Source organism: Oreochromis niloticus, unplaced genomic scaffold (assembly GCF_001858045.2).
Source record: "Oreochromis niloticus isolate F11D_XX unplaced genomic scaffold, O_niloticus_UMD_NMBU tig00000701_pilon, whole genome shotgun sequence".
In the NCBI taxonomy this organism is placed as follows: Eukaryota; Metazoa; Chordata; class Actinopteri; order Cichliformes; family Cichlidae; genus Oreochromis; species Oreochromis niloticus.
The window spans coordinates 12,010-25,331 of NW_020327219.1; the positions used below are offsets into that span (position 1 = coordinate 12,010).

The 13,322-nt window shown below is 38.2% G+C and overlaps 1 protein-coding gene across 6 annotated transcripts in view; it reads left to right on the forward strand.

Moving 5' to 3' along the window:
* The first annotated feature begins 3,491 nt into the window (after positions 1-3,491).
* LOC106096539 (cadherin-12) overlaps positions 3,492-13,322 on the forward strand; it is a 94,101-nt gene continuing 84,270 nt past the window's right edge. For 3 of the 6 annotated variants that reach the window (XM_019355845.2, XM_019355848.2, XM_025904272.1), the window contains exon 1: positions 12,217-12,253. The gene's annotated coding sequence lies outside the window, so the exon portion shown is untranslated. Of the gene's footprint in view, positions 3,618-3,747; positions 3,773-12,216; positions 12,254-12,864; positions 12,896-13,322 lie in introns of those variants that run through there. The other 3 variants (XM_019355847.2, XM_025904271.1, XM_019355846.2) reach the window with 3 other exon arrangements.

Sequence of the window (13,322 nt, forward strand, 5' to 3'; positions counted from 1 at the left end):
GTTGAAACAAACAAGCTACTCTGATCATCCTGGCATTTTTGTTTACCAAAGGACACCTGTAGTACCAGGCTTTACCACTGAATGGTTTTAAGTAACACGTAAGGGAAAACAGTTGAGATCATGACAAAGAAGAAATTCTGGCTGGGAATAATTTATTACAATCAGTAAGTGAATAACTGAAAATATATATATACATATATATATATACATATATATATATGTATACACACACACATATATATATATATATATATACATATATATATACATATATATGTATTCATGATAGGTCGTCAGATGGTGTGTAGGGAATGTAATGGGAACTGCACAAGCATCAACTATTGGATAACAAAGAGAATGACTTTGTGGGAGTCACAGTCATTCAAAACTAACTGCTGTCTCTCTGTTTCAGTCAGTGGAATGTGGGCTTGTCCCGTGACCCACTGGAGGAAGCTCCATTTCATCCTGGGCACATCAGAAACTTCAGGGTTCCCATCTTTGTCTGCTTCTTCTGAAACTCACATTTACAAAGAAGTCATTTTATCTGCTGGCACAAGGTCATATCATAGAAAAATGTAAATAGTATGTAACCCCAAGTAGAAATAAATAAACTGTATAAAATGTCAGTTAAAGGTGTTAAAGATTATGAAACAATTGTGGTATGGAGTACTGTTACCCTCATCTTCCAACTTCTGTAAGAAATCCTGAAGAAAACTGATGACACGCATCTCTCGCTGTGAGCCTTCCTTCACTGAAGTCAGGGCCCAGCGCAAACAGGAGGACGGCTGCATCCACCTGGAACAAAAGGAATGCATTAAATACAACATGGTTTACAATAAAATTAACAATGCAAATAACCAAAGTAATTGATGCAGTAATCTTCGCACAATGAATGTGGGGTTCCTTAGTCCACAAGAAACAGATACCATTAGTAAAAATATATCTTTTTTAGAACCTTGTTTACAACTTTACTTACATCCTTTAAATGTCCAGGAACAAAGAGCTGCATGTGTGCCAGCAGCAATAAATTTGCATGTTAGCTAAATATTTAGTTTCCTGTAACATTTAGATTTAACATTTAACATTTGATTTAATATTTAACATTTAGATTTAACATTTAAAATTGTGTTTTAAATATTTTAGTAAATGTTGTAAAAAATGACTTGAAAAAACGTGTTTTTGTAAGGTTTTGAGCTAAATGTGGAAAAATGCTTCTATTAATTTCAGCATGTTTCAATTTACAAACGGCGCCCCATAAAAGTGCAGCCTTACCTAATGTCCACCCTACTGTTACTCATTTTATATAAAGATTTGATGTTATATAAAGATAGTTGATGTTGGTATGGCGAGTAACCTTCAGTAATAGTAATAAATCACACAGCAATAGTACATTCATGTAGTTGTAAAAAGCATGATAATATATTAAGTAATCAAAATTATTCAGAATACGTGTGTATTTTGTAATCTGTAGTGGAATACATTTTAAAAGTAACTTTCCCAACACTGTGTCACAGATACTGTACTTATGGGCTTTTGCCTTTTTGTCCTTGTCCATCAAAGAAATTACTCTCAGTTCCTCTCATTATTTCTGTGAAAAAGGCTGGTTTCTATTCAAAGCAGAGTAACAATGTGAAATTTACATTCACCATTCGTGTTGGCCAGGTGTTGAATAAGTACCAGTAAAGAACCCTTTACAAAGTGCACCTTGGTCTGTTCTCCAGTGAAAGATACCTGGAGACGATTCTTTGCAGAGCCCTGTTTTTGCCTGGTCCTGGGAAACAGGTCCTCTCTTGTCATATTGATGTTGAATGTTTTGGATGTGTCCGAGTGACTGCAGGATGTCTGAACCACATAGAAGAACATTATTACCAATTCAACTCACCATCATTGAAGTGCTCACTGGTATCATCCAGTGGCTTCTCTTTGTCTGTATCCTCAGTTACGTCGATATAAAGACAAGAGAAATTTCAAGAAAATCTAAAAAACAAATCTATATCTAAAAAAATAGATCTGTCAGCTGTTTAATGTAAAAAGAAAAAACAAAAGAAACTACAGGAAAAGCGAAACGATAAGGTTAGCACATTCACTGTCATGTCACTTCACTGACAGACGAACAGGACAAACAGGTAAGAACTGTGCACCACTATACTGAAATAAATAGGTTATTACTGAAATACAAGCGAACTATGATATAAATCTATAGTTGCTATTAACACGTTTAGTTATAAAGAACACTCATTGATTCATGAGCAGTATTAGCTTTCTTCTAACATGCAGAAGTCTGCACCACATGTTTCATAGTTAAACGTAACATGACCAAAACACCAACATCAGCTTACTGAACAAAAACAAAATTTATTAATTTTTTTAAATGAAATGAACAGGCATTTAATTGAAATATTAATGTAATCAATTAATTCTTAATCTTAATTACTTAATGGAACATTTGATTAATGATTTAATGCCATTTTTAATGAATTCATTGTATCCATACACATGCAGAATTCTGTGTCAGTTTTTGAGCACATGGCTACATGATGTAAGTCAGTCTGTGTTTCATCTCTTTAAAACAACACAAATGGAGATCCACCTCTTAAGGGACACTAATAATATCAACATATTAATACTTAGACCAAGCAACAAACCACTACAAACCTGAGCTTTACCATCATATATGTTATGTTACGTTAGCATAAATGAGATAGATTTTTCTTTTTTGGAAATTGTGTACAATAATCTCTATTTTAATTTTTCCTGCAGTTTATACAAAATAATATATCTCAAAAATGAAATTATGAAGACACTTAAAATACATTTCCTTGCTTTTTTGAGGGATAAACGTTTGACATTTCTGTAAACAGAAAAATGTGACACTTAATACATATATATTATACAGATTTTTAAATCTTGTCATATAACGGTTGTACTGATACATAGTGTTTGGAACTTGAAATGCTCCAAAAATGCCACAATTCACTTCAATTCAATTCAATTCAATTCAGTTCAATTCAATGTTATTTACACGGCGCCAAATCACAGCAACAGCACCTCAAGGTGCTTTATATTGTAAGGTAGACCCTACAATAATAGATACAGAGAGAAACCCAATGATCATATGACCCCCTATGAGCAAGCGCTTTGGCGACAGTGGGAAGGAAAAACTCCCTTTTAACAGGAAGAAACCTCCAGCAGAACCAGGCTCAGGGAGGGGCGGGGCCATCTGCTGCGACCACACAACAGCATGTAAAAATGTAAAGATAAGCTATGGCGGACTTGTTCTATGTTAGGTATAAAAGGGTTAATTAAACTGTATTTCATGCTATGGCATTATGTTTTACAAAAAACTATTATGTCAACATAGAACAACTGAACTGAACTGAAACAAGAGCAAGAGAAAGCGAGCAGGTCAAGAGTACGAGGGAGAAAGAGGGAGGGATTTAGAATGAAAGAGACAGAGAGATTGGAGGATACAGAGGGAGGCAGGGAGGGGGCAGGGGTGCACATGGAGCATGGTTTTAGTTCAGTGGAGTGAACTGACAGAGGAACTCACCACAGAGTGAGAAATATTTGGACTTAACTTCCAGCAGCGTGGAGGGACACTGGAAGGCTTCTGTGAGGTAAATGCACTGCTGATCAGTGAAACGAAGGACCGCAGGGTGCTGATTCTGCACACGGAAATTAAATGGATGTTTCTGTGGTTCTTGGCTTCTTAACAAAGCTTTTATTTCCACGTGTCAACAACCATCAAGGTTAGCAAGCTTTAGCGTGAGAGGTAAGCAGTAAGTCGTAGGGGTACTGGGGATCTTCCAGGCTCTGTCTTAAATCAATTAAAGAAGTGTCAGCTGCAGTAACGGGAGCTGCAACAAGGACATGTTGTGCATTCCCAGACAGGAACGCATGTTCACTTTCTGTGAAAAAACGTGCTTGAGCTTTGAGTAAATCTTGGTTGTGAGACGTGAAGCTTGGGATCAGTTTTCTATGCAGATCATATGCATCATGCTCTGAAGGTTAGAATTTAATGAAGGCACTTATTTTATAAAATGGAAAAATGTCCAAGCTATATATAAACTATATGTTTAATGTGTGTGTTAAATTCATTTTTGGAAGTTTAAGTGAATGGCTGTTTAAACTTTTACTATAAGTTAGCAGCTGAGAAATGTAGCATGTTATAGACACAAGCTTAGATGGATCAAACTGCACTGCAATCATCGTTGCACTGTTACATTCATACATGTTATAATAGTGTGAGAGTGCATCATATTCTTTAACATGACTCATTTGCCAATAGTGGACTGTTAAAAAAGAAGCTTCAGTTGTGACATTAAGAGTAAAAAACTAATAACAGACACTGTAAACCACATTTCGAACAGCTAATAACATCTGTGTGAATAACCTGTTTCACCTGATATGATATTTATTTGGCCTCGTTCTTCTATAAAGCTTTTTCATTATACCTGAGCACTCAGAGTTTATACACCTTCTCTCATTGACACAGGATGGTTGTTCTACTGAAGTGCTGTCTATCTAAAACTCACACACATTCACACCCCGATGGCTCCATCGGAAAGCAACTTGGGTTTATTATCTTGCCCAAGGATATTAGGCATACAGACTGGAGCATGGACTGAACAGGGATCAAACCAACAACCTTCCAATTAGTAGATGACCTATGTTACCTCCTGAGCTACACCCACCCCGTTTCAGTCATATTTGAAAAATTAGGGGCATTAAAAATGAAAGCAACTTGAACTGCACTTTAAATCTCACTTAAATGCTGAAAAGTTACACAGTTATTGTAATGTCCAAGGCAGCCCTAACTTTGATTTAAAAAAAAATGTGGAGCACTCAGAGAGAATCCATAAGACACTGGGAGAACACAGGTAGGCCCCAGAGTAGTTTCAAACCCAGGACCTTTCTTCTGTGAGGTGATAATGCTAACCACTGCACCACTGTACTGCCATAGCCTTGTTACCATAAAAGCTTGTTACTGAACCTTTAATTAGTATTAGTTTGTCAAGGAACTCCTCTGTGTATCAAAGTATTCTGGAGTTAATTCTGAGGCCATCTGTCTGTCAGCTTAAGCTTTGCCCAAATCGGGTCATGCAGTAGGACAATGATCCCAAGCATGCCTGCAAATCTACAGCAAACGGCTAAAAAGAGAAAAGAATCAAACCAAAGTCTAGACCTCAGCCCAACTGGCATGATGTGTCAGGACCTCAGGTAAGCTGTGGATAAATGAATGCACACAAACCCAAGCAACGTTTTTCATTTCAATTCAGGTTTATGTAGGGCCAAATCACAACAGCAGTAACCTCAAGATACTTTATAATGTACAATAAAGACCATACAATAATAACCGCCCCCCCACACACACACACACACGCACACACACGCACACACACACACACACGCACACACACACACACACATACACACACACACCCCTCAGAAAAACAAAGAACAAGCAAACAAACAAAAACAGTAATATTCTAGTGCCACAAAATTCACATCAAAGTAAGGAAAGTTTCCATAATTAAATTAAAGAAAATGCCCTCATGTGATAATAATTAAAATATTGTTTTAATTTCATATTTACACAAAATCTTGTGTATTTTAACAGATTTTATATAGTAAATAAAGTTACATGTGTCGAAACAATGAAATGACTAATAATATGGTCAAACACTTTTCTTTCTGTCTTTTACATTTACATAAGCCTAAGGTTGCAGAAATGTGCTGTTATTAGTTGGGTTTTATTATGTAATTTACTTGTAAAAAAAATCTTGTACTTTTATTCCATAATTTAAGTCAAAATACTTTCATTAAAATAGTAACTGTGTTTAAAAATGACAGCAATCTAATGTTCATCTTTGAGCATATGAAGTGTATGATGGCTTTTTACATATAGATTCACCGTTTTACAATAGCCAGGAAATGGTATTGTAATTTTAATATAGTTTATTACAGATCACATCAAGTAGATACTAATGGATGTGAATATTGAAAGAGCTGACTCCAGACCATCACACTTCCTCCTCCATGTTTGACAGTTGATGCCACTCACTGTGGAACCGTCCTTCTGCGTGATGAACTGAATATTTCAAATTTTGATTCATCAGTCCATAACAGTGTTGTTCAAGTTACCTGAAAAAAGTAATTAGTTACTTATTACTTCTCCAAAAAAGAAATCCCATTATATTAATGATTACTTATTTTCAAAAGGAATTAGTTACTTTATTAATTAGTTACTTTTTAAAAACATGATTCAACCTGAATACTTAATAAAGCCACAGACCTTTCAGCCCAGTTGTATTTTTTCTGCATAATCCAGCATATAAAATTGAATCAAATGGGAAAAGCCTCTTTTTAAAATTGTTTTTAATCTTTTAACTTTATGCACATTGCATTAAGCAAAAATTAAATTATATGCAACAGTATCTGACTTGAAGAAATTCTTTAACATTTAAACTTATTTTCTGCATATGCCAGGATATAAAATAAAATAATGTTTTGTGTTTACACTCTTTCAAATAGATGCAAGTAAAACACAGCAGAAAATAAATAAAATCAAAGATTCAGAAGTCCTGTCACTCTTAAATCTATTGTCAGCTGTTTAGCAGGAGTGGGGCGGGTGGAGGTTTGCCCACAGCGGTCATGTCAGTGGGGGGATCCGGGGGTTTCTCTGTGAATGTCACTTTCCCGTGGCAGCGTGCTCGCTGCTCGCTCAGATTTGAAGTTTAATTTTTCGCTGTAGAAAGAAGTTTTCTTCCCACGCAGAGTGTACAGCGGACGCTAATGTTTGTGTCACTTTTTACAGAATCAAACTCAAAGTAATGTGATTACTTCCATGCTTTAAACACTGCATGGTCGCACTCTCTCCATCACTCCATATTATCCATTGTTGATCTGCACACGTCTGTTGCTGCCACGGGCGTTGCACGCTCGGACGTCATTGTCATGAGACACTCTCACAAACAAAATCACGGTTTAGTAACGCAGCGTGCTAATGGGAAAGCAACAGTAATCTAATTATTTTTTTGCTATAGTAATCCTTTACATCACTCGTTACATAAAAAAAGTAATCAGAATGCATTACTGCCCAGCTCTGGTCCATAAAACCTTCTTCCAGTCTTCAGTAGTCCAAGGGTGGTGTTTCATGGCCCAGACAAGCCTCTTTGTCTTATTCTGATGTCTGGTTTTCTTTCTGCAGCTCGTCCTGTCAGACCTGCAGCACGAAGTCTTCTCTTCACAGTAGAAACTGAGACTTTCTTACTACGACCACTATTAAGCTGCTTGAAGCTGTTGTCCTGTGAGCCGCCGATCACACAAGCTGTTAACTCTCAGAAACTTGTCCTCTGATCCAGTCGTGTCTTTGGGTCTGCAGACCTCTTCCTGTCACAGTTTGTTTCTGAGCCTTTGGATGGTGAAGGAAACTGTACTCACTGACACCTTGGCTTTCTCTGTAGGACAGACCGACATTTATAAGTGTTATGATGGTCTGTCTCTCCTCCATTGTTAATCTCACCATTTTATATCAACACACTACTTTCTGCAGTACAATACTGTTCATGGTACCGCAGTGTGTTTATGCAGACAGAGGGGGTTGGAAGTAATGCAGAAACAGCTGTAGGAATTAGTAGCAGCAGCTTCCAAGGCTTGCTCAGCCTCCATCGCTGCAGAGCAGCTTTAAATTGTTCACCCATGCTGTGTTCCCTGAAAAAGGCCTTTTTGTATAATTCTGAAATGTACGTTATTTTTCACTTTTGGGGAACTTTATCTTTGTTTCTAACCTCTGGCAGTTCACCACTTACCTTTGTACCATTTCAAGCTATTCATTGGACTTGAATTGCAATAAATAACTGGAAAAATTGGAGTGTCCTAAAACTTGACCAGTAGTGTGTATTAGAGAATGGTGAGATTTTACTTTATAGTGAAAACTCAATAAGCAATTAGGACACTTAATTACTGTGCCTTAATTTTTAATTTTATTAACAAATAGACCACAACAAAAAAACTCCAAAATATTTGATATTAAAAAAAATACTTATTCAAAAAGGTTTTGAATGAGCCATAAAAAACTGATATTAAAATTAAAAACATTCACCGATTAAACCAAGGGTACCCTAAATTTATAGTCACACTGAATGTGACAAGTTTCCCTGATGATGCAGGCACCTAAAGATGCTTGAACAGCAAAGTTATGTTTGAATCTGAGTGCAGTTAACGACAGGTACAGTTTAGGTTAACGGTGAAACGGTGCACAGGTAGTCTGGCTCTACCAGGATGGCACGTCCATAGATGCAGTTGCAAGAAGGTTTGGTCTGTATCCAAGCACTGCCTCAAGCGTGTGGTAGGGATAACAGGGGATAGGCTATTACATGAGGAAAGCAGAACAGGACGGTGGAATGGCATCGACTGTGCCTCAGGGCCAATGAGCTGGTGCTCACAGTCCAGCTCCATGCAAACTTTCTGACATTCCCCAGAGAATACTGGAACTGGCTGGTCAGCACCAGGCTGTTTGCAGTGTTCCTCTTCCAGTGTTGGGGAGTAAAGGAATACATGTACCGCCGTTACGTATTTAGAATACAAAATATGAGTAACTGTTGTTAGGGTTCAATGTTGAGAGAGGAATCCATAAATAACCACAGATCCGGTCCGGTGTGCAATCAGACGGCATTTTAATGAATACACATGTGTGAGTTCAACAACCCAATCAGTATTGAACTGCTTTACCATATTCAAACAACGGTTTTATAGGGTTAAGATAGTACAGCCCCCTTTTCTGTTGCTAGGCAGATTTAAACAAAGCATACGTCACTCCAAAACCACAATGACTCTTAACATAGTCTAAAACAGAACATCTTCTTCGGGTCAACGCCAGGTGCTTCCTGTCTCCATCCTCGCTGTCGCACCATGAGCGCCTCCTTATCTCCCCGAACATCAGGTGCACTTCCTGTAAGCATCTGACAATACGCCGGCACAATTTGCACTTGCAGCAAAAATACATCTTCACTTCTGCCCTACCAAAATAGATCTACTATGGTGTGTATGTGTGTGTGCGTGCCCGTGTGGGGGCACGTGCATGCTGTGTACTGCGTACGTGTCGTGACCTCTCACTATTTGTGTCTGTATGTGTATGTCACCCTTAAATGCTCTCTTTGCTTTCAGTTTCACTTCTGCAAAAGCCTCCAACTTCAAAAGCCTATAACTTCCTGTCTCTGCCCTCTACACAGAAACACTGAGATCATAGAAGCATTAAAAACATTTAAAATTATAGATTCAACTCAACCGTTTAAAGTGGTTCTTCTTGGACCTGTAATAAAGACTATAACCATATATTTGAACATCTGAATGCATCTAAATGCAACATCACTATTAATACTGAAATGTTAATGATGATTATAAAAATAGCAGCAAATAATAGCAGTAAAATATTTCTATTCTCAATACTGTATTCCGTTACAGTTACCGTTTAAAAAGGTGGTATTCAGAATACAGTTACTTTGGTGAAATAAATGGATTACACGGCGGTACTTCCCTGTTTCATATTGTCGCGGGTCAGGACTGTTTGGGTTTGTTTGACAGCTACGTTCTGTTGTTCCAGGCGTTGTTGCCATGGTTACAGGGTGACGCGCGCTCTCTCTGCGTGTTTCCTGGGTGAGAGAGCGCTTTTTTGTTGTTGTTGTTGTGCTAAGCTAAAAGGCAGAATGCTACAGGCATGGCCCTAAAGAATGTAGCATCATGGGCAGTGTAGTCCGTGCCGCAGGGAGAATGGACTGACATACACGTTATGTGTCTGTGAGCGAGGGAGGGAGAGAAAGGAAAAGTCCGAGCTGTCACGGAGCAAAAACGGGAGCTGGAAGCATGTAAATATAATAATAACCACTGCAGCCAAGAAGAGTGCCTGACGAGCCCAGCTGTAAGTAAGCTATTAAGGCTATGTCTATGTATTTTTAAAAACGCAGATTTTTCTATGCGTTTGCACCTTTCGTCCACACGTAATCGGCGTTTTCGGTCACTGAAAACGGAGATTTCTAAAAACTCCGGCCAGGGTGGATATTTTCGAAAACTCTGTTTTTGCATTTACGTGTGGACGAGAAAAACGGAGAAAACGCAGCGTCAAAGGTGTGCGCCTTTTTTGACGTCACAGTGTGCGCCACGTTGTTGTTCCGGTGAAATGAATTTCTACAATACTGTTACTGTTAATTGTACTCTCTGCAGTGTTTAAATGCTTACATATACACACACAGTTACTGTCCCTCCACACATACGACTCGGTTCTGCTTCTATGCCCCATCTTTGTTTACTATTTCCCACCGAGGCTTCTAGACTTCTGATTGGCCAACATTTCTACACGGTTAGGAATATAGCGCCACCTGTTGCTTTGGCATGTTCCTAGCAGCGTTTTCCTTCATTTCTGCCTTTACGAGTGGACGGGATTATTTTTTAAAACGAAAACGGAAAATCTCCGTTTTCAAAAATACCCGTGTACGTGTGGACGTAGCCTAAGACTCGACTGTACACTGTGTTCGTGTTTTCCTCCGGAAAAAATAAGTTCCGTTGGAGAAGCCTTTCAACGCCTCTCTCTGTCTCTGGCAAGCAAAGTTGACCCAGACAACAAAGTAAAGCTAGTTTTCGGCTACCAGCCCGACACGGAACCCACCGTATTAGCCAGAGGTCCCTTTACTACGGTTCGGAGCCGCGGACCTTCAGTAACAGTAATAAATCACAGCAATAGTACATTCACGTAGATGTAAACAGCATGATAATATATTAAGTAATCCAAAGTATTCAGAATACGGAATACGTTACAGAATACATTTTGGGGCATGTATTCAGTATTCTGTAATGGAATACATTTTAAAAGTAACCTTCCCAACACTGTCCTCTTCCCTTTATCATCTTTTTGCTATGATTTATCTTGAAGAGGCATCTGTTGAATTCAATTTAAAAAGAAAAATCTGAATGATGAGTGACTAAACATCAGCTTTACATTAATCAGTGTTGGGCAAGTTACTTTGAAAAAGTAATTCAATTATAGTTACTAGTTACTTCTTCAAAAAAGTAACTGAGTTAGTAACTGAGTTACAATATTCTAAAAGTAATTAATTACTTGGAAAAGTAACTATTGCGTTACTTTAAAAAAAAAAAAAAAAACGTTTAACCCTGTGGGGTCCAGGGTATAATTGGCCATTTTTTTACTACTCTTGATTTTCCCTCCACATTTTACCTTTAAAAACTATTTACTTTGCCTTGTTTGGTATCATTCTTTTTAGCACAACCTCACGTGCCTGAATTTACAGTTATGTTGTCATTTTGTCATACTGTATAACCAGAATTGATCTAAAATCAGACAAAAAACATATAAATCACAGTAGAAAAAGTTATATTTTTACTGTAACAACCATAAACATGATTAATGAATCATATTTCATAACTTCAAATGCAAATATTAATTGTCAATTTTAAAATCCTATGCACAAGTTTTGCAAACAACAAAGTTATTTGCATCCATTTACCTTTTACCCTTTTTTTAAGTAACCATTTCAAACTATTTACAAAACAATCAGCTGTTCTTCAATAAGAAACCACACAAATTATTTGTGCCACTGCAAAAAAATCATTTCTGTCCACTATAAAGGAGAACATCACAGCCTGATACCTGCAGGTCTGACAGCAGCAGGTGTATCACTCCTGTTTCTACCTGGAGACAGCAGTCGCCTCATTGTTCTGACACACATCACAAAACTATCCACGACACCACACACTAACTACACAAGACAGCACATTAACTACACAAGACAACACATTAACTACACACTCCAAACACGCTAAACGTCACAAATCTCTCACATCTCAAAACTCGCTCTCTCTCTTTTCCTGCTCTCTCTCTCTCTCTCTTTCTCTCTCTCTCCCTCCCTCCCTCTCTCTCTTTCTCTCTCTCTCTTTCTCTCTCCGTCACTCCTAAAACTTTTTTTTTTTTTTGCTCATAAGCAGAGAGTGCTTGCTAGCGCTAACGTGGCGAAACTATTGAGGAAAAAACGCCGCGTATATCTTGTTTATCCTGACTCTGGTTTTACGTGGCCTATCCAGTGTTGCCAACTCCTCAGTAAGGAAAATCGCTATTGGCTGTCCTAAAAGTCGCTAGAAGTCGCTAAATGACGTCATCACCTAATTTGCATAATTGATCATGCTAATATAATTGTAACCTATGTTGTTGGAGAGAGAAATAACATCGTGGAAGAGACATAAAGTGAGTAAAAAACGTCCTAAATGCATTTAGAGTTTATTTAGAACTACAAATTAAATTTCTTTTAGCAATTATTGGTTTTTTAATGTCACAATTCCAACCCTGCTCCTTTACCCGGGCTTGGACCGGCAAAAGTGATCTGAAATAGGCACTCTGGTGGAGTTACTTTGTGTGTGTGTGTTTATAAGTAGTTTTAAACCTTGTGATCCACAAAACAGCATAAGAGTAAAAGAGTAAAAGAAGAACTGACTGTGTTACAGCACCCGCTGCTTGTTGAGAGTAAAAGCGATACGCGCTTTCACGTCTTTTTTTAGCGACTTTTTTAAGAAAAAAAGTCGCTAGGGGGTCTGAAAACTCGCTAAATATAGCGACAAAGTCGCTAAGTTGGCAACACTGGGCCTATCGACACAATTTAAAAACTGGCACCTTGTTGCTTTGTCTTTAAGTGGTCATGTGATTGACTTACCACGACTACTTTATTCTTCCTCAGTCAAACAGCAGCACTCATGCGATTGTTTTGCCTCCTTAGCTCCAGGTGTTGTGCTAGACAGTGATCGTGATTACCGTCCGCGGGAGCGCGCAGCTGCTTAAAGCTGTAGCGTCCAGATTACTTACAGCTACTTCCTGCAGCTGATATAAGATGCGGTAAGCTGAACACAGCTTCAACCGTCTGTTTGTTGAAAAATAGTAACGGACCGCGTTTTCTTGTTAGTAACTGTAACGCCGTTGTAACGATAGGAATAGTAATTAGTTAGATTACTCGTTACTGAAAAAAGTAACGCCGTTAGTAACGCCGTTACTTGTAACGCCGTTATTCCCATCACTGACATTAATATATTGTTTTTATATATCACCAATGAAAGCAGCAAAGCAGTGGGAGTTTGCAAACTGCATGTTTGTGGTGTGTCATGGTGAGTGCTGTTGCAGGCAGGATGAGGACACAAATGCAGGACTCAGACAAAAGGGTAACTTAGCTGAGGGTAGAGTCTCAGCTTCTCGTGGTCGGCCTTAGGCCAAAAAGTGGTGTAGCTCTGTCCTCCTGTGGGCCCACCACCCGGAGAAGGGGCTGTAG